We start from the raw sequence: 22,062 nt of genomic DNA, 5'->3' as shown, positions 1-22,062 counted from the left end.
TCCTTTAAGTTAATGGTAGTGAAATAATTCATTTAGGAGGTGATAGCAAGATTGATGGCATAACATGAAGAATATAACTGATGTCACTGCATTTTACGTGCACAGATTGATATATTGCTTAGCAAATATATGTTGTGCTGTGTTTATTTTTCACACATACGCAGAATTGTTTTCAGTTAAATGTAATAAATAGATCCTTTCTAGTTCATAAGATCATGATAAGGCTTAATGAAAAAGTGTGTGTGTGTGTATATATATATAATTTCTGTACTCGTTACATAGAAAATATGGAATAAATGATAGATATTTCTCTTTAAAAACAGAAGAAATGATGCCTTTGAATTGTAGTATTTGCAAAGAGTATTGACTATACCATGAACTACCAAGAGAACAAACAAATGTGTTCTGGAAGAGGTGCAGCCAGAGTGCTCCTTAGAAGCAAAGACCATGAGACTTCATCTCACATATTCTGAGTATCTCACGGGGAAGGGCTATTCCTTGGAAAAGGACATCATGCTTGGAAATTACAAGGTCAGTGGAGGAGAGGAAAGAGTCAACACAATGGACTGACAAAGGGACTGTAACAGCTTAGATACCTCAGAGAATGTGAAGAAGGAGCAGGGTCGGGAGGACGGCGATCTGCTGAATCAGGGTCACCACGAATGGGAGTCAATGGCGCCTAACAGCGTGACTACCATCAAGAGGCTCTGCTGTTGTAGCAGATTACAGTCAGGCAGCTAACTAAGAGATGGTGTTGGAATCTCCTACCCACTGAGGGAGAAAGGTTCCTGGGTGGGGCAGCAAGTTAAGTGTTGGGCTGCTATCTTAAAGGTCAAAGGTGTACTTGATGAGAGTGAACTGATTATTCTTGTTAACAGTGCAGGTTGAACACAAGCTGTTTGTACTCAACTACTAACTTCCGGTTGGCAGTTCAAACCCACTTTGTAGGGCCACAGACAAAAGAGCTGGTCGTGTGCTTCTGGAATGATTATTGTGTGTATCACTGAGTCAGAACCAAACCTTAGCTGAATCTCCTGCAGGTTTTCAGAGGCAGTAAATCACATGGGAAGAGACTGCCCATCGTTCTCCCATGAGGCAGTTGGTGGATTCAAAATGCGTAGCTTGGAAATGGCAGCTCGATTCCTTGCCATCAAGCTACCAGCGCTCCCGAAACCTGTGTCATTGCAGCAGGGTTTCTCTGTAAGTCGGAAGGGACTGGAGACCACAGGGCCTATCACTGCTGTGGATGCTGGTGGCTCCATCTGGCCAGGGTCACAAATGCTGTTGGGCATTCATTGTCATGCGGAACACAGAGGGCAGCCGGTATGGATCGGTCTAAACTTGCTGCCCCTTCAGCCTCTTCAGCCTCGCTCCCATTCCAACAAGCAGCTCTTGGGGCTCCAGGGCCTGGGAGGGGGGGGGGGGGGGGGGGGGAAGCACAGGATGAAAAGTGTAGGCTGGGTGTGTTCCCAACAGCCCAGCAAGGAGTGTCAGTCTGGCTCAGAAGCACATATGCCAGGTAGCTTTGCCACCACACAGCACCTTGGGCAGCGTGACAGAACGCGAGCACAGCAGAGGGAGACAGGTGAAGCAGCCCTAAAGGTGTGGAAGAAGATACACTTGCTTACTGGGCCGTGGAATCCTATACCGGATCAGTCTTTAAAACCCCTATGATCTTTCTCACAACGTCACCACACTATTGTCAATTTCTCTAATTAAATCATGAGTACAAAATGTTTCCCTTCGCATCCACCGCTGGCTGTGACTTAAAAAGATTAGCAGCAAAACACCTCTCCAACCATGACCAGAAATTTAATATTAATGTGAAAGGCTCTCTTTCCAGGGCTTGTTTCCTCTTAATTTTGAGAGGAAGTGAAGAATTATACAAATGCAGGGTTTCAAATTAGCTGTTTCAAAATGTGGCATTATTCAGTGCACATATAATTTGGGAGTAAGCATTAAGTGTGACTGTTAATGACTGAGTATTTGTAGATAAACTACCCTTCTCTGGCCCGCCTGGCTAATTAAGGATGGGAGAAGAGAAACTCCACAACAAAGGAAAATGCCTCGCTTTCCTCATGGATAGCAGCATCTCTCTCCAGGAACTTCTGTGTAAATAAGCTAACATGTAAACTAAACATAAAAGTGTATTTTTAAGCTTGGAATGGCCAGCGGTGGACGTGCCTCTAGATGGCATCTGTCTTGTGGAAAGGTAGAGGTCAAGGTCAGGAGAAGCAGGTATGCAGTCTGCTCCAGAGGGAAGTTTCTTTCTATGATCAAAGCGATAGTTTTTACCAGCAGGATGTACAACTTAGAGGATTTCATTAGCAAAATATGAGAAGCAGGGTTAAGAGGACAACTCTGGCCAGTAATAAATGGTCTTTTGTTGTTTTGTCCCAGATCTGTTCAAGGGTTCTTGATTCTTACATGTCAGAGGCAAACGAGATGAAAGAGATGTACATAGGGCACTTGCTCCAATGGTAGACACCCTCTCCAACTTCTCCCCCATAGACTTCCCATCATATACAGGACGATAACTAGATTCCCTCTCACAGCCTGCAAGATCTTCATGACCTAGTGCCTATCTGCTGTTGTTAGATGCTATGGCATCAAGCCTAACTCATATCAACCCCATGAATAACACATCCAAACCCTGCACTGTCCTGAAACGTCCTCACTATCTCTGATACGGTTGAGCCCATTGTCACAGTCAACCTTGTCAATTCATCTCATTGAGGCTCTTCCTCTCTTTCTCAGTCTCTCTACTTTCCCAGCATGATGTCTTTTTTCCAACGACTGGGCTCTCTTGACAACATGTCCAAAGTAAGTGAGGTGATATTTCACCATCCCTGCCTTGAAGGAGCACCTTAGATGCTCTTCTTCCAAAACAGGGTAGGACTTATCTAGCGCTCCAGAAAGAGTCCTGAAAACTCCCAGTCATCACCCCGGCCATGTCTGTGTTTACATTTTCTCTCTCCCAGCTGTGTATTGCTCCTGCAATTCCCCATGAACATCAGGTTCCGCCGTATCTCCACATCTTTGCTTGCTGGTACAATTTCCTCTGCCTAACACAGTCACTTCCAAAGGAGATGAGAGGGAAATGAATCTTTTCATGTGTGTAATGAAGAAAATTTCCAAGTGTTTTACTAGTGTAATGCAAAACACAGTGTTGACCTTAGACCACAAGTGAAATTAATATATACACATAAAGAGACTAGGGGTGGCTTTATTTTAAGCAAATGAATTTCATATTCCCAAGTTAGGCTTGGATTCTTATGGAATCCAGATTTTCTGGATCCAATGAGGTTAAAAGATCCCTGAAAGTATAGCCCTGAGATCATCATTAGACTTTAAAGTGAAAATATCCCCTGAAGTCTTCTTTAAAACAAACATTAGCCTTTGGACTAATGAATAAAGAATGTTTGCCTTGTAAAAAACCTGGCCATAGCATGTTGCGCTGCTTCTCAAGAATGTTCTCCTTGAGTATTGTGGTCTTCTAAGAACTATCTATATTATCTATAGAGATCAAGTTGATGACCACAACTTAAAACAAAAGAAGACAGAAACCTTAGTGGTTGGTGAACTAAGGGAAGATGGTTTGGAAAAGGCGGACACAAGCAGTTGTTAAAGAGTATGCACAGCCAGCGGTTTAAAGACTGAGGTGCTTGTGAACCAGCCACAGCACTTTCAATTGTGCTAAGAAGCTGCGTTACAATCCCAAAGGCACACCAGTTCCTCTGTGGGATCTTGAATCCGCCAGTTGCTCTGTGGGAGAAGGATATCTCTTCCTGTGCAGTTTACCACCTCTGAACACTTGGGGAAAGTTGGCTAGGAGTTGGTTGCAACTTGATGGCACACAACAGCACAAATAGGCACCTGGCAATTGGACAATGATTAAGCGTGATGGAGGAAGAAGTGACGTCGTTGAACTGTGTTGTTGGTGAAGAATACAGAACGGACTCTCTGTCAAAAGAATAACCAAGTCTGTCTTGGAATGAGTGCGATGAGGGTGCTCCTTAAAGACGGTGAAACCTGGTCTCACATACTTTGGAGATGTTGGTAGATAGGGCTAGTTTGTAGAGAAAGACGTCATGCTGGGAAAGGCTGAAGGGTGAGAGGAAGATGGGTTGACATAGTGACTACACCAATGAACTTGACCATGACCGAGATGGTGAGGGCAGGGCAGGACAGATGTGGTTCATGAGGCTGCCCTGAGTTGCAGTCTATTGATAACACATAACGGTAGGAACAGAATTTTAAAGATAAGGACTGAGACATTAGATAAATTGTAAACAAATCATTTCACAGAAATCACATGGAATTGGTGTGAATTCCAACAAGCTGCATTACTTCATAACAATGATCTCCTACATGGTTACCTGTTATTGGTTTTCTTTTTTTAATATGGAACGTCTCACGAATTTTCATGTCATCCTTGTACAAGGGCCATGCTAATCTTCTCTGTATCTTTCCAGTTTTAGTGTATGCATTGCTACCAAGCCGAAGGTGGTCTAGCACTGGTCTGTGTGTTGCTGTACAGAGATAACTCGTGGTTGCTGTGATGCTGAAGCCTGTGACAGTGATGTGCCAATCGTGGTAATGGGCACCCATGGTGGACAGTGTTGGCTGGAGCTTCCCGACTAAATCAAGCCCGGAAGCAGGAGCGGCATCCACTTCCGAAATGGCTTGCCTCCGGAAACTCTATGTACAAACAGTGCTCAGGCTGTTCGTTCATAGGGTCGCTATGAGTCGTCTACGGCTCGACGGCGTTAAACAACAACAACAACAATATTGCTGATGTGGCCACTAGCTATTTCTGGCTCCTCTCTCGTACCATGAGAACAAGGCTGTGAACTTACTCAATGTGGTTCCCCAGTACTGGCACAAAGCAGGCATTTAAAAATGTTTAGGGTAATCACCTAATGGTAATAACAGCTACCATGCAGCAGATAAACCTCTAAGCATTTATATTCCCGTCTGAGTACTTAATACCAAAATAAAACCAAACCCAAACCCCACCACTGTCAAGTTGATGCCAAATTAAATTCAACTTGTTCACACCTGGATTCTTAATCTTTTGCCCTCAAACCTGCCCTGCCTCCACAGGCCAGTCAACGGATGGTAATCCTACGCTTCCCTTTGTTCAAGTCAAAATACTTATTCTGGACGCCCCCTCCTACTCCAACCACTTCTCATCGGTCAGGAAGTCCTTGCCTCTTTTCCTATTTCTAAAGTAGGTCTAGGACCTAGTATCTTTACATCACTTCCACAGCGATGACCTCTGTCCGCACTGCATGATGACACTGGTGTCATGTCTCCCAGATGTACCCTTCACTCACAACCAGAAGGAAGCTATTCATCTGTAAGCATCACCTCATTTTATTATGATTTGCAGACATTACAGACTTTTTTTTTAAGTTTTATTTTATTATTTTGTGTGTGTGTACCGTCAAATTGGATCTGACAGGAGATTGCCCCTCCTTCTCCAGCAAAGTATCTGGTGGATTTGAACTGTGTATCTCTGGGATTGCAGTACAACTTCTTGCCACTAGGCCACCAGAGGTCCCCAGACTTTTTTAAATTGAAAGATTTTGGCAATCAGCTTTTGTTTGTGTCAAGTAAGTCTATTGCACCTTCTCCCCCCGCCCCCCAGCATATCCTCTCTATGTGTGTCTGTATTTCTGTAATTCACCTCATATCTCAAGGTTTTTTCCTTAATGCCATTGCACACCTATTAGACTGCAGTGTGGTGTAGGGGGTAGGGACACATGCCCAGAGAAACAAAAAAAAAAAATATATATGTGACTAGTTTTACAGTGATTTTTCCTTTACTGCGGTGGTCTGGAATGTAGCACACAATATCGTAAATCTGATTCTAATCTGAATTCTAGTAGCCCCAGTTTAAAGCCCTCTACACCTTCCCTTTCATTCAGAACAAACCTCAGAATTCTAACAGTGCTCAAGGAAACCCTGTCCAATGACTCTAGCTTCTCCTCTCCCCTCACGTACTCTGCTTCAGGCAACGTGAGGGGTTTGTTGGTCTTCAGACACCCCAGAGACTTTCTCCTCCAGACGTCATCATGTTTAGTGGAAAATATACACAACAGAACATGAACCCATTCAACACCATCGATATCTACAGTTTCTTGATATTGGTTACACCCATCACTTTGTGTCATCATTGATGCGCCTCTCTGTCTATGAGGTCTCACTCTCATTAATTTGGGATCCCTTCCCCTCTAACTTCTCAGCTGTGTTTTAGAGTTATTCCTGGCCATTTAGTCTTCCGTATGTCTTTCTTTAAAACAGCACAAAGCACAAGGCAAGCATACTGCACTGAGTGAGTTTAAAGATTACTTCTGGGGGATAGTTTTGGTTCAAGGTTTAAGGTCAGTTCCAAACAATAGATCTGAGTGTTCTTCTAGTCTCAATGTATCCAGTAAGTCTGGTTTCAAATAAAAATCTAAAGTTCTGTTTCACATACCTTTTCTCCTTCTCCTTTCCCACCTCCCTGCATCCCTCAAGACTGGCAAATTGAGAGAGTAGTATCATTAAGTAACTGTGAACACCACAGAGGCAACCTGAGCAGGGAATTTGTCTCTGGAAGCATCTTTGACTCACTGAAACAATAGGGAAGCAATGGAGTGTCCACAGAACTTCAGCTATCCACACATCCCCTTCCCAATCTTTGTCCCATCTTAGGACCCCATTCACTTCTGTAACTTATAAACTCGGATTGCCATCAAGTTGGAACTGACTCATAACTGACTCTCCATTGTGTTTCCAAGGAAGTCAGAATGCACCACTGGAGAAGCAATCTTCTCTCATCAGATTTACAGCCTTGGAAATCCACGAGAGGGGAAGCTATGAGTCGGTTCCTCATCAACACTGAGCACAACTGTCCCCGTGGTTTCCAAGGCTGTAAATGTTCACAAAAGTAGATTGTCTCACATTTCTCCTATGGAGAAGCTCGTGGGTTCAGACTGCTGGCATTTCAGTTAGCATCACAGCGCTGACCTTTGTGTCACCAGGAGTCCTCTACAAAGCTAAATGGAGTGGAAAGGAATAGCTCTCACTGTTAGCAAGTATACATAGCCTAGCGAGTAAGAAGTTGGGCTGCCAACCCAATGGCAGGAAGTTTGAATCCACCAACTGCTCCAAGGAAGAAAGATGCGAAATCTCCTCCAGTAAGATTTACAGTCTCTGAAAGACCTGCTACAATTCAACTCTGGGTCAGTTACGACCAGTTAACAATGAAAGAGAGAGACATTGGCAGATGTAACAGGTGAACGGAATTCAGTGAATTGGCGAAGGAATCAAGATTCTCTCAATTCAGGAACAGACTACCATGCAATCTTCTTCCAATTCTGGAACAAATGAAATGAAATGTTCATGGAAATCACTGGGCAATTATTAATGAGCTGAGGACAGCACAGTTCTCCTCAGAGACAAAGGAAGTGTTCCATTTTTCTCTGGCTGTAATGAAATTCCCAAACGAGTTCAAAGTGTGCTGAAGCTCTAAATTGCAGCAGTAATAAAATATAGAACTTCATGTTGCGATTGTTGTGTGCTATTGAATCGATTGCACCTTACAACAACCCTAAAGGGCAGCGTAGAGCGGTCTCACGGTGTTTCGCACTCTCTGCTTCATCTCAAATCCTTAGTCCTTGGAAAAAAGCATCATGCTGGCAAAGACAGAGGGTCAAAGAAAGAGAGGAAGATGGATTGACACTGTGATTGCACCAAAGGGCTTGAACAAGGTCAAGATCATGATGAGGGTGCCTAACAGGGCAAGGTTCTGTTGTGTTGTTGGTAGGGTTGTAGTGAGTCACAGTCCACTCAATGCCACCTAAAAACAACACTTGCATCTCCTTTGTCTTTCTCCCATGGAGCAGCTAGTGAATTCAAACCACTATTCTGTGGTTATCAACCAAGTGCTTAATCAGTGTACCACCAAGCTCCTTAGAGAATCTTTATACTTGGGGCCAAAACATGCACCAACAAATATTGGGCATGACTTTGCTTGACTGCTTCCTCTGTGATGCTGAGGCAACATCTGTCACCAGTGCATCACTCCATCACTGCCATTCAGTCAACCTTGACCCATGGTGAACTTGAAAACAACAGAAGGAAATGTTACCCAGTCCTGCATTATCCTCCTGATCACTAGCATGTTCAAGTGCACGGGTGCAGTTGCTGTGTCAATTCATCTCATCAAGGTCTCCCTCCCTCACCATCTGCTTCACCAATTGTGATGTCCTCTTCCAACTGACCCCTCATGAAGGCATACCCAATACTGACTCGCAATCTATAGGATGTCCATTGGCTAATTTTCTACGTAGATCACCAAGTCTTTCTTCCTTAGCTGTCTTAGTCTGGGAAGCTACACTGAAAACCATCAACAACTGATGATCCTGGTGGTATTTGAAATATGGGTGATCCAGCTTCCAGCGTCACAGCAACACAGAAACCACCGCAGCAAATTGACAGCTGGCCATGGCGTGGATGACCACAAACAAATGGAACATCAGTTTCTTCTGTGGCTCACAGCCAGGTTTCTTGTCCTGAAAACAAGTTTTGAGTCCCCTCGGACACTGCAGGCAGCAGTCTAAATTGGTATGGCCCTTTGGGAAATTAACCCGTGATATGTACCAAAAAAGAAAACAAAACACTGCTATTGGATTGATTTTGACTCAAGGAGACATTCCATCCAGTTTCTGAGGCTGGGAATTTTTACGAGAAGAGATTACCTCGTCATCCTCTTGCAGGGGAGTTCATGCGTTCGAATTGGGGATCTTTCCGTTGGCAACCCAACACACAACACACCCTGCCACCAGAACACCTTAATATGTATCAAGAGCCCTCAATAAACTGTTAACAAGACGTTACTTTGAGGACTTCGAATGCAGATTTCTAGCTTCCTAAACTAAAGGAGGATATTTGTTAAAGTCACTCCATTGTGTTTCTGTTTCAGCAGCACCAAATGGTCAAGACAGTAACGACTGGCCAATCTTAGCTCAACAGGAGATGAAGAAGCTGCATCAGAAGCAGGACAATCTCAGCAGAATCCGCTGTGGGTGACACTGGGATCCCTCTAAGTTTCTCATCCGTGCCCCTTTCTGCTGAGGTGTCTGGATCAGACTGTCGCTGTGTTCATCTAAGTCGCAGAAACAGCAAGGATTCTGGCACCACAGACACACATTCAAAGACTGCTCGGTCCTTTCATATTCCTGGGATTCTGGACGAATGACCTCTCTTCTTTGAGCCGGGGTTTGCAGAAACTTAAATGAAGCTCATAACACACGTCTTAGAGGATTAGTGAGGGAGAATTGAGTGAGATGAAGAATGCAGAAAATCCAGTACAGCTTATAGAAACCTTTTATGTCCCCACATTGGGCACAAAACCAGTGATTAAAAAGAATCACTGACTTTTATCAGTCAAGGGCCAATTTCCGATTTCTTTCTCTTGACCACGAAACTAGGTAAGTCATGTCACTGCTTAGACTCTCACTGTGCTTATCTGTAGAACGGGGATACTAGCTAACTAAGGAAGTTGAGTGACGTGGTTCTCAGGGAGCTGTCCCTAAAGGCTGCACATGCCCTTACAGCAGTTCGGGTCCCCCTGAGGCTCCTCAGGAAAAAGAAAGGTGATCTCCTTACTGTGCAATTTCCAGCCTGGGAATGAATCCCAACAGAGGGGTCAGCTAGGAGTCAGTTCTGACTCAATAGCAATGAGGTTTGGTTTGGTTTTCCCTAGTAACTAAAGTGTTCTGGTTCGAACCCACCAAGTGCTCTGAGGAACAAGACCAGACAGTTCTCTCCCATAAAGATTTATGGTCACCAGTGAATAGTCACCATCATGGAATTGGCTTTATGGTTGGTGTTTTGGTTTTTTATTTTCTGGTACCAACTAGGAACCCTCACGGCACAATGATTAAGGCTGAGCTGCTACGCAGAATGCCAATGGTTTGAGCCCACCAGTAGCTCAGGCAATCTGCTGATGGAAAGATTACCATCTAGAAACCCTTTGAGGCAGTTCTAGTTTGTCACATAGAATCAGAATCACCACCCACAGCACACAGTATGTCACAGTCCTGTAATGCATAGAATTCTTTTTCCAGGGACATCAGCTATTATTAAGTCTCCCACTATTGTTAAGCACCAATTCAGTTGACTGATTCTTAAAGCTCACAATAACTCCAAATACTTCTTAAACACTGCCAGTGCTTCCTAGATCCATGCTGGCATGGCAATTAGACTGCTTTATTCCCTCGCAAGGGAAGAAAACAATCCTCATATGGCTGAAGCAAAAAAGAAATCTATAAAAAAACTAACTTTGGGAGATAAATCTTCCCTAAATCAGTTCAAGAATATAATCCTCATTCTCAACTTCTATTACTGTTGTAATCAAAGTAGCTTGATCTTCATAATTTTTACAGTTCACTAGGACTAAGTTCCTGCATAAATGTGGCACTTGCAACATGACACAGAAGACTGGGAATTAACACACTAAGTTGTGAATACATATTAACTGGATAGACTCTGATTATTGTTCCAACTTCCTTCTGCTTCTTCAACCTAATTACAGCCTCTCACTCTTCAAGAGTAACATTTACGTGTTATTATATACATCTAAATCTCATCTTTCTCTCTCTTAACAAGCTAAGGCTGCTATTGTCCCCTTGATAAGCTTAACATGCTAAGTAAAAAGGTAAATTAAACCTTTAATTTATGACAGTAAGGTATAACCCGAACTCTGATTTGTCGATGTTCTTAATTAAAACAACATTAAGAATGGTCCTAAAGGAAAATATATTTCATTCTAATCATCAGGATGCCTTATAATGTTTCTGACAAAGCCCCAGTAATTAGGTGACGGTGCAGTATCGCTTTCTCCTGCGGAAAACATATACAATAAATTATCTCTCCAGAGGAAGAAAATATGCAGTGAAAATAACAAAAGGATCACTTTTGTAGGACAATAAGCCTGAATTTGTTTCTCTCCCAGGACCCCATGGATGCATTAGAAAAAGGTCAATAATCTTTTCAGATCCTGTCTATTAGGACAAAGCAATATGACAAGGTAAATACCTTATCTAATCTCCAAAACTTCACGACTGTCGAGTCAGAACCAACTCCTAGCTGACTCTCTGGTGGCTCTTAAACCATGTGTCATATGGGGTTGTTATGAGTCAAAATTGACTAGAGAGTATTCAACATCAGCAACACTGCCCCCAGTCCTAGCATCATCGGAGTAACAGCAAAAGTATGTGCTTCGAACCCACTCAGCAGCGCGATGGGAGAAAGACCCGACAATCCTGCCTCCTTCAAGATTCCAGCTCAAACTCATCACCCTTGAGTCAGGCTCATAGCTGATCCTCCACTGAGTTTATGAGGCTGTAAATTGAAAGGGAGGAGACTGCCCATCTCTCTTCCATGGGACCATTGGGGAGTTCAAACAGGCAGAGAGACACTCCCATTGGGTTAACAGTGCAACCCCTACAACCTGGGCTTCAAGGATCCCACGAGCCAGTTCTAAACTGCACATAAGATTGCTAAGAGTAGAAGTTGACTTGATGGCACTCAACACAAAATTCTTTCTTAGTCCTTTCTCTAATACATCATTGCTTTCTCAGTTTGCACCTTTGCAAGGTAACATGTAAGATAGTTGCTGTGTACCATAATGTCGGAACTGGCCCATAGCAGAGCCTCCAGCGGCTTTTCAGAGGCTGTTAATCACACGGGAGGAGACTGCCCATCCTTCTCCTGCAGAGCAGCTGGGGGCCTCAAACCGTGTGCCTTCAGGATTGCAGCGCAGCTTCTTACCACCAGACCATCAGAGCTCCCTAACAAGTAGGATTACTACTGAATTTTTTTTTTAAGATCACCACTTAAATTTCCTTTTAAGATTCCATGAAATCTGTGGCCTTAATTTGAGGAATATGAATCTACTCTTTGAGTCAAAATTGACTAAAGAGTATTCAATATCAGCAACAACACTGCCCCCGTCCTAGCATCGTGGAAGTAACAGCGAAAGTATGTGCTTTGAACCCACTCAGCAGCTCAGTGGGAGAAAGACCCTTCCTCTTTGACATACTTGACTTCGTCTATTCCTGAAAATGAAGATTCAGAGTTAATGCCAACAAAATGTCCAGTCTCCTCCTTGCAGACTTGATATCTATCTTTCTTAAACAGATTTAACTTTCACAATCTATTTCAATACAATTGTGTAAAACAGTCAAACTCGTTACAAGCAGGCCAGCAGCCTGGGGAAATGGACTTCCTTCTAAATCTTCAATCAGTCTGGAAACATCTGCTACTTAGCCTGTTTTCTGTAACTCCATTTATTATACAAATGTTCCCCCAGAAATTCGCAGTGGCCCCATGAAATCAACAGTTATAAAAAGGAAATAAATTGTCTCCTCTCAGTAAGGGGGACTATCTGATGACCCCACTCAAGATTTAAGGCAGAATCAAATCCACAGACCAAAGCATTTGCCTGTCCCTCCCAAATTCTCCTTTAATGATGGTGTAAACAGGTAGTCAAGGAAAAGAAGCCGCCATCAGGCTTTGCAAGCATGGAACAGGCACTCAGAATTTGCCTACTGTTTATTTGAAGCTTTAAACCAAAGAAAAACACGGTTGATACTGAACATTTACTTCATCCAAATTTAATGTACAGGATCAGTTCTGGGACTTTCTTCATTCATTCAGTGGCTTGATTTCCTTATTGTAGAGACTGGGGCACTTGAACGACATAATAAATGAAATGCACCACTGCACTTTTGTTTTATGAAAATTAAATGGTCATTTTAGTTTTGAGAAAACCCGACCAAGTACTATCATTTTCATTTTTTAAAAATACAGACTGAATCCATGGGCCAACAAAGTAAGTCATATCCTTTTTGCAAAAGATCGAGGGTGCCTCTTTGGAAGCCTGGAAGAAAACCTCGCTTTTCCTTCACAAATCAAGCAGTGGTTGGTTGAGTGTTCAAGAAAGCAGATTCTGAGAAGACTGTGTGAGCAGGGTCAGTGGGGTGGGCTTTCTGTCTGTCTGACCCCAGGATGGAGCTCCATGGTGGGAGTTTAGGACCAGAATCAGGAAGACACAGAAGCTGGCTGAGAGACCCTCTCCACTGTGGACTCTGAACATCCTCACCCCTTGGATAAGGTACTTGCAGCTGTTATTGTTGTTAGGTCCCACCCTGTTGATGTCAACTCCAAGCCATCGCCTTGAGTGACTGAGTAAAAGGGCCCCACTGAGTACAGAAAACTATGCCAACAAATAAAATAAGAACTTACTGCAATAACTTTAGTTCTGACTTCCAGCAATCCTTAAATGTGACACAATAGAAGTACTCTCTAGAGTTTTCTTTTGTTGTTGTGGAGTGTGGATTTGGAATCAACTCATAACTGACCCTCCAGCTGGTTTTTAGGGGCTGTAAATTGCATGAGAGGAGACTGCCTACCTTTGACCTGCAGAGGAGCTGGTGGATTTAAACCACATGCGTTTGAGTTACCAGTGCAACTCCTTGCCACTAAGCCGTCAGAGAACTTCCATTTATAGCTCCCTATATGTGGCACAACTGGTAGCAAATTGCACTGCTAATCTGAAAATCACGTGTGTTGGGGGTTCAAATCCACCAGAAAGATGGGCAATCTCCTTCTATAACGATTTACAACCTTAGTAACCTAAGGGAAAGCTGACTATGAACCACCGTCAACTGAGTAGCAGTGAGTTTGAGGTTTGTTTTCATGTTTACAGAAGAACTGGAGGTCTCTCATCCTGCAGAGCACTTGGTGGATTTGAATTGTTTGCACCGTGGTTCGTGGTTATCATCCAAGCACTATGTATACAACATCGAGGGCACAGAGTAGAGGAAGGTCTCAAAACTCATGCTATCCTAGCTGCGATTTTGCATGATGAGAAGAAATTGGCAGAGGGAAAAACAAAAAACTTTTTAGTGAGTGAAAGGAGAACCTTGCTCCTAGAAGCTCTAAGGGAAGTGTGTTTGGTTTAAAAATGGACTTGGGAAGCATGGTATAAAGCCCAAGAAGGTAAGACAGGGAGAGCCCAGTGCCCAGACTGTCCTGTGTGCAAGAGAAGGTATCGAAGTATACTAAGTAGAGCTGTGATAGTATTAGGTTTGGTTTTGTAAAAGATCACTTTGCTGTAAACAGAATAGATGTTGGGGACTGGAGTGGAAGGTTGGAGCAAGAAGCACTCAAGAGAAAATCTTTAAAAGTCAGAGAGAAAGAGAGGGATGTGCAGATGCATAAAGTTAGACACATCTCAGTAACACACCACATAGACATGTGTAGAATCAAGTACTTTCTTGCCACTTCAGATGTTCTTAGTGAAAGTAAGTGTACCTGAGGCAATGGTTTTAAGGGAAATGTGGCTGTTTATGAAAATACAAGAGCACACAACTTTGAAGAGTCTAATTTCTTTCCAAGATTTATCTTTCTTGTTGTTTTTGTTGCTAGGTGCCATCAAGTTGAGTGTGACTGATAGGTTCCCTATGAACAACTGCTCTGAAACCTGTCCCATCCTGTGCCATCCTCCCAAACTCTGACACATTCAAGCCCTTCATCGCAGTCACTGTGTCAACAAATCTGGTTAAAGGTCTTCCTCTCTTTGGCTGACCCCTCACCATTCCAAGCCAGATAGCCCTCTCCAAGGAATAATGTCTACCAGCAACCTGCCGAAGTACATGAGGTGAAGCTTCATCTTCTTTGCCTCCTAGGACCTCTTTGGCTACACCTTCTCCAAGACATATGAGTATGAAGTCAAATGAGCCTATATGCATTAAAGAAATGGCACGTATCCACTGTATGCGGAAAATAGTTGCAAAGATTTTACTAGCCAATTTTTCATAAGTGGATCATCAATAATTCTCCCAGGGCTGTCTCAGTTTGGAAGTTCCATTGAGATCTGCCCACCATGGCTAACTCTAGTCTTTTAAACAGCAGACATGTGGCTTCTGGAACTGCACCAACACACAGGCAACTGGTGTATGATGGATAGGTGGTATCCAGTGAAAATCTTCCCAAAAGCAGAGCATCGTCTAATATAATGTCAGGGCATATGGGCCTCAGGTTGGAAAGTTCTCAAAATACGACTAGAAAGAACTGTCGCCTTAAGATCCACCAGCTTTAATAACATGGAAGGAATGAAGCTTTCAGGACTTTCCTTTGCTGAGGCGGCATCACGGAAAACGAGAAGCAGCAGCTGAAAACATCCATTAATAACAGGAACATGGAATTTATGAAGGAAGAATACAAGAAAATTGGAAGTTGTCAAAAATGAAATGGAACACATAAAGATTGATTTTTCCAGGCACCGGTGAGCTGAAGTGAATTGGCATTGGTCATTTGGAATTGGACCATCATGGTCTACTATGCAGGAAATGAAAAATTGAAGAAGACTGGAATCACATTCATCATCAGAAAGACTATTTCAAGATCTATCCTGAAGTACGAGGTTGTCAGTAATAGGATAACATCCATCCCCATACAAAGGAAACCTGTTAATATTTACATTTATGCAGCAACCGCCAAAGTCAAAGATGACAAAACTGACAACATCTACCAACTTCACCAGGCTGAAACAGATCAAAAATGTAAACAAGACGCATTGATAACCAGGGACTGGGATGCAAAGTTGGAAATGAAGAAGAATCTGTAGCTGGAAAAGATGACGGTCCTGAAAGAAATGAGGGCAGAGATCACATGATCCAATGTTAACCCAAAGAATACACCAGCCTCTCTGGTGGCATCAATCCTCCAGCCACTCCTCAGGGGAAAGGGGAGTAATCTCACCTGTGAGGTTTACAGCCTCAGAAACCTGCCGGAGGTCATCTCTGAGCTAGTTCTGACTTGATGGCAATGAGTTTGAATGTGGACATCATATTTGTTGCAAACACCTTTGTGGAAAAAAAACCATAAACAGCAAAGAGATGGCATGAATCTCACCCAACAGATAGAATATATCGGGATCAAATTGACTTGTCATTGCTATCAGGCGTCATCAATTCAACTACAGCTCATGGCGACCCCATGAAAAAGAGATCAGAACCTTGACCTACAACCTGTGTGGTATCAAGTTGGAATCAACTCATAGCTGAAGCTCCAGCAGGCTGTCAGAGTCAGTTTAACCACGCAGGAGGTGACTGCCCATATTTCTACCACAGAGCAACTGGTAGATTTGAACCATGTGCCTTGATATAGCAGTGCAGTTCCTTACCATTAGGCCACCAGAGCTTCCTTGACCTATATCCACATAGTCAAATTCACTATATTTATGGAAAGGGTCAATGGAGAAGTTCATTATTATTTTTCACATTAAAGCCAAGTGTCAACTATGAAGTGGATCATCAATTGCTCAATACGCAAGTTCAAATTCAAGATTATAAAAAAACTAAAGCAAGGTCATGGAAGTTAAAAATATGACCTTGTGTATCCTAAATGAATTTAGAAAGTATCTCGAAAATCATTTTCATGTACTGAGGACTAATTACTGAGATCTAGACAGGTCTGGATGGGATGATATCAACAACATCACACAAGAAGCAAACAGAAGGGGAAGGAGGAGAGGAGAGAGGAAACTGTAACAGGGAAGAATATTTTTAAAAAGAAAGTGAACAGGGAGAGGCTGAAGACGGAGGAGGGAGGAAAATGCACAACAATGAGTGAATGAAAATCCAACTGTTCTGGAAACAGTAATTGCAATTAAAAGAAAAAAATTTAAAATACACAGATCATTAAAAAGACAAGAAAGAAAAAACAAAATTCAGTAAAAAGAAACTAAAAATTAGACTAGAATGTATACAGATGCTCAAGTAAATAGAAGAAATTATTAAATGAGGAGTTGAACAGCAAACTGGCCAACCAATGGGAAGAGATCCAAAAGCATGTAGTAATTTTTAGACATTCTCCTCAATTATTATTTTGTGGCTAATGCAAGCCGTAGCAGCACAGAGCAAAGCAAAGTTTTCTCTGCTGTTTTCCACTCGGCAGGTAATGAGGGGGACTGAGGGGGCCAGCTGGGCACAGATCTGGAGGTCTCAAGGATTTAGGATACTCTTCACGTCCACACTGCGCTTTGGCTCAGAGGTGGCCAGGTGGTACGGGAGGGAGGCCAGGCTTTATGTCTCCCCATCACTGCAGAGAAAGTTCAGGTGTGAAGAGCCTGGGGCAGCGCTGGACACAGCAGATGGTCAGCAGCAGGCCAGGTAAGAATCAGGCCCTTCTTATTCCAGGCAGCTCTCTCATCTCCACAAGCTCAGCTGGTGCCCAGGGACCACAGCTTAAGACGCCACAACAAAACTGCAAACCCAAACCCAAAACTTCAACAGAATTCTCAGACTTGGAGCTTATGGATCTGTGTAGACATGCATTCTGGCATCCAGTTTGGTCTGTCTTTGTTTTTTTTGTAAACATCTTTTTGCTTTCTTCAGGGGTGATGTCCTTGATGCCAATCACAACTGGTCTAGTCTTTGGTCATTAACGTTCAACACATCAAACCTATTCTTGAGATGAATTTAAAATTCAGCGGGGTTAGACTCAGGGTCTCATTTTCGTTCCCGTAGGCTTGTTTTAATTTTCCTCACCTTCAAGTTGGACTTGTACATGAGTAAGTCTAGGATTACTTGTCTAGCATGGCTAAACATTCAGCTACACATGGAAAGATTCAAACCCATCAGGTACTGTGAGGGAGAAAGAAGTGGCAATCTGCTTCTGTGAGGTTTGTTGCTGTTCTTGTTAGGTGTCGTGGAGTCCAGCAGAACTCACAGTGGCCCTACGAACAAGGCCCTACCTTGCTCTATCTTCACCACACTCAGTCCCATCATTGCAGACCCCGTGTCCATCCATTCTCACTAAGGATCTTCCTCTCTTCTGCTGGCCTTCTACTTTTCCAAGCATGATGTCTTTTTCCAAGGACTGGCCCTGCCTGGCAACACATTCAAAGTGTGTACGATCAAGTTTCACCATCTTTTCCTCTAAGGAAGACCTTGGCTGCCCTTCCCCCAGGACTGACTAGTTCTTTCAGCAGTCCGTGGAGTATTCAACAATCTTTATCAACACCACGATTTCTCCAGCAGTCGTGGTATATTAAACACTCTTCACCAGCACTGGGATTCAAAAACGCCGTTTCTCCAGTCTTCTAACCTAAAGATTATACTCTTGGAAACACTGTTGGGAGCTTTGACTCTTCTCCACAGCATTGCTCTGAGTGGGAATCGACTAGTTGGTGATAGTGTAAGGTTAAATCAGTTACTCATTCACTTAGTTCACTAGTTTTCACTGAGCGCCTTGTGCAGTAAGTGGAGTCCCTGGCTGGTGCAAACTACTACACCTGAACTACTAGTCTACAGGATGTTAGTCTGCCTTTCCGCATTGCCTTGGATGAAAGGCCTGGCCAGCTGCTTCACAGGGAGTCCAATCCCATTCTGTAATTCATAGAGTTACCACTCTACTTACCAGCAACAAGCGTTATGTAAATAAACACCCTGAATCAACCCATTGCCATCATGCGATGTCTAACCCCCAGCCTCCCTGTGGGACAGAGCAGAACCGCTCCACACAGTTACCCAGACTGAGATCTTTACAGAAGCTGATTGCCCTCTCTTCCTCGTGGGGAGTAGCCAGGGAGTTTGAATCATCTTTTATTTAGCACCCAAACACCTTGAGCACAGGCATTCTATAACCGTAGACAATTCAAGTTTGTGCAAAATGGAGTGAGCTCTTTTCCACTAAGTGCTAAGACATAAGTGGAAGAGACAGCAATAGAATAAAAAAAAACAAAAACCCCAAACCCAAACCAAAAACCAGCATTTCAATTGTGATGAATGATACTGAATGGAAAGAAAAGATAACGTGGTTGAGAATGCCAGGGCAAACCTGTCGGTAGCCCACTAGTTCTAGGAAGAGGGGGATGCCTTTTGAGCCGTAAATGAAATATGAGCCAGTTATGGGCGCAGTGCCACAGATGAAGGGAAGCATCAAGTGATGAAGATGAGATGGAAAAGGGCTGGTGTCCTTGAAGACTAGAAAGAGTGCCTGTGGCTGAAGCGAAGAAAGAAAGAAAAAGAGAAGCCGCACAGGTCCTCATGGCTGGCTCTCACTATTTATGAACAACTTGAACTTGACATTCCATAATCACATGCATGGTATCTGGCTGCCAACCAGAGGGCTGGAAGATTAAATCCATCCAGGGTTGCCTCAGAAGAAAGGCCCGGAGAACTACTTCCCCCAAAGTGAAAACAGAAAACCCCACTGAGTCCATTTCTACTCTGACACACACAGGGTCGACTTGATGGTGAGCAGCAACTGTGTTTTTCTTTTAAAATTAGTATTAATAGTAAAAATATTTCTATCCCTTCTTTCTCAGTTAGATTAACCAGAGTCTCTTACAAGACAGGACAAGTGGATGGCAGTGTAGGAAAGGTCACATTCATCCACATTTATTAGACTTGATAATCCCACCGTTTTGACCAATATGTGATATTCAAAATATGACTTTCATAATTTTATTTTTAGAATGAAGAAAAAATAACAAGTATTGTCATAATTAGTAAGTGGTAAATCATATCCTCTAACTTTTTCTAGATGGTATTTCCCAAGAAGCTGGTTTTCAGGAAAGGCAGAAATTTTTTTTAATGTGCTTCTGAACCTTTAATAACAACTACTCTAGGTGAATAAGAGTCCTTCCTAAGGGAAATGCCATGATGAAAGGACTTAATTGTAAAATGACCAAGAACTCAGATTCACATTTGAGAAAATCTCTGCCCCTAAGAGTTCAGTTTCCATCTGCTAGAGCTGCACAGTTCCGCAAAGGTGTTCAGAGTCCACTGTTGAGAGGGAAGGACCAAGGCCTGCCTCGCTGGGAAGCGTGTGCTCAGCTCTGTTCGAATCCACCCACTTCTCTGTAGATGAGAAATCTTCTCCTGTGCAATTTACTGTCTCTGAAAACCCGCTAGAGGGTCAACTGTGAGTCAGTGTCAACTCAATGGTACATAACAACTCCATCATGAAGCAAGAGCTAGTGGTAAGCAGTTACACTGTCAACCCAAAGGCAAGCAGTTCAAGTCCACCAGCTGCTTTGCAGGAGAAAGATAGGCAAGCTCTTCCTATGTGATTTACAGCCTCTGAAAACCGAAACCCACTAGAGAATCTGCTATGAGTCGGTTCCGGCTTGATAGCACACAACAGCAACAACAACAAACCTCTAATGTTGTAGGAAGTAAAGACCATGGCTAGGGGAGCCAGACCAAGTCATTCACTGCACTGCACTGGGGTGGGGCTGGGGGGGTGGTGAGCTGTTGTAGTCATGTGTCATCAAGTCACCTGGTACTCATAGCGACCCTATGTACAACAGCCCTAAACCCTGTTCTGTCCCTTACCAATCTTATTGTCTCTGATACACCTATCCCAATAACCCCAGTGATTGACTCAATCCATCTCATAGAGGGTCTTCTTCTCCAGCACTGTCCCTCCACCCTCCCAAGCATCACGTCCTTCTCCAAGGACCAGTTTCTCCTAGCAACATGTACAAAATATGTCAGATGAAACTAGAATCCTTGCCTCCAAGGAACAGCCTGGTTCAACCCTCTCCAGGTTAAACCTGTTCGATTTTTTAGCAGTTCGTGATATATTCAATACTCTTCTCCAATACCACAGCTCAAAGGCATCAATTATCCTTCGATCATCCCTAGTTATTGTCCAGCTTTATGACACATAGCAAGTGATTGCAAAGACTATGGCCTGTATCAGGAGCACCTTAGTGTCCAGACTGACATCATTGTTCTTCAGTACTTTGAAGAGGTCTCTGACAGTAGACTTTCCCAATTCACACAATAAAGAAACCATTTTAAAGTGAATAACTCAGTGGCATTTAGTACATTTACAAAGGTGTGGGACCTCTACCTCTACTTTGCTTCCAGACACACTCCCTAGACCACATGAAAGCAAAATCAATACGCATCATCAATCTCTCCTCCTTCCAGTCACCCCAGGAAACATCAATCTGATTTTGCTTTCCAGAGATTCACTTATTCTGGGTTTTCATAGGGCACCTCATTGGTACAGTGGCTAAAGTACTGTAGTACCAGCAAGAAGACTGGCAGTATGAAGTACCATATGGGAAAGTGAGGCAGTTTGCACCCATTAAGATTTACAGCTTCAGAACCCTGATGGGTGCTGGACACGAGTCCACGCCAACTCTCTGGCAGCAGGTTTGGGTTTGGGTTTGGGTTTGGCGTGAGTATTTCATACTCATAGAATCGTATACTGTGTGACCTTTTTGGCATTTATGATGTCTTAAAGGTATTTCAAATAAATTCCTGTTGCTTAATTAATGGGTCGTGTTAAAATAATAAAACGCACTTAAGACTTTAATTACATTCCCAGGCAGCTGAAACCTTTATAAAGTAAAAGCTTCCAACTCAGTAATAGTGTTTTAATTTTATTTGAGCTAATTCATTTGTAAGACATTCTGCTTTTTCTTTCTACTATTAACTGAAATATTCATTGTGAGTATGGGCGAAAGGAAGACAACATAAAATCTTGGATACATTTTTGGAAATTTTGTTCTTTGTGGATGTGTGTGTGAGAAGTGACACATACATATGTAAAGATATCAAGGGAAAAGTGGGGTTTTTTTTCAGAATAAGGTTATTTAGTAAGAGGTAAAATTGAAGTTTTAAACCACTCAGTGTCTCCGTAGAAGAAAGACCTGACCATCTTCTCCCACAAAGATTACAGCCAAAAAAAAAAAATCCCTACCCTGCAGTTGTGTTCTGATGTATGAGGTTGCTATGAGGCAAAACCAATTTTAGGATGCCTAATAACAATTTATCTGTGTTTCATTGATTATGCAAAGGTGTTTGACTGTGTGGATCATAACGAACTGTGCCTGACTCTGAGAAGAATGGGAATCCCAGAACACTTGATTGTTCTAATGCGAAACTTATACTTGAATCAAGAGGCAGTCGTCAGAACAGAGCAAGGAAACACTGCATGGTTCAAAACTGGGAAGGGTGTACGCCAGGGATGTGTCCT

At 42.9% G+C, this 22,062-nt stretch overlaps 1 protein-coding gene across 1 annotated transcript in view; it reads right to left on the bottom strand.

Annotated features, from left to right (window-relative positions):
- DOK5 (docking protein 5) overlaps positions 1-22,062 on the bottom strand; it is a 171,360-nt gene that overhangs the window by 137,947 nt on the left and 11,351 nt on the right. The gene's annotated exons all lie outside the window — the stretch shown is intronic.

Source organism: Elephantulus edwardii, unplaced genomic scaffold (genome assembly GCF_000299155.1).
Source record: "Elephantulus edwardii isolate Elephantulus edwardi_28Jun2011 unplaced genomic scaffold, EleEdw1.0 scaffold00015, whole genome shotgun sequence".
Taxonomy (NCBI): domain Eukaryota; kingdom Metazoa; phylum Chordata; class Mammalia; order Macroscelidea; family Macroscelididae; genus Elephantulus; species Elephantulus edwardii.
The sequence above is the reverse complement of the archived record's forward strand: the minus strand, read 5'-3'. Positions and strand labels throughout refer to the sequence as shown.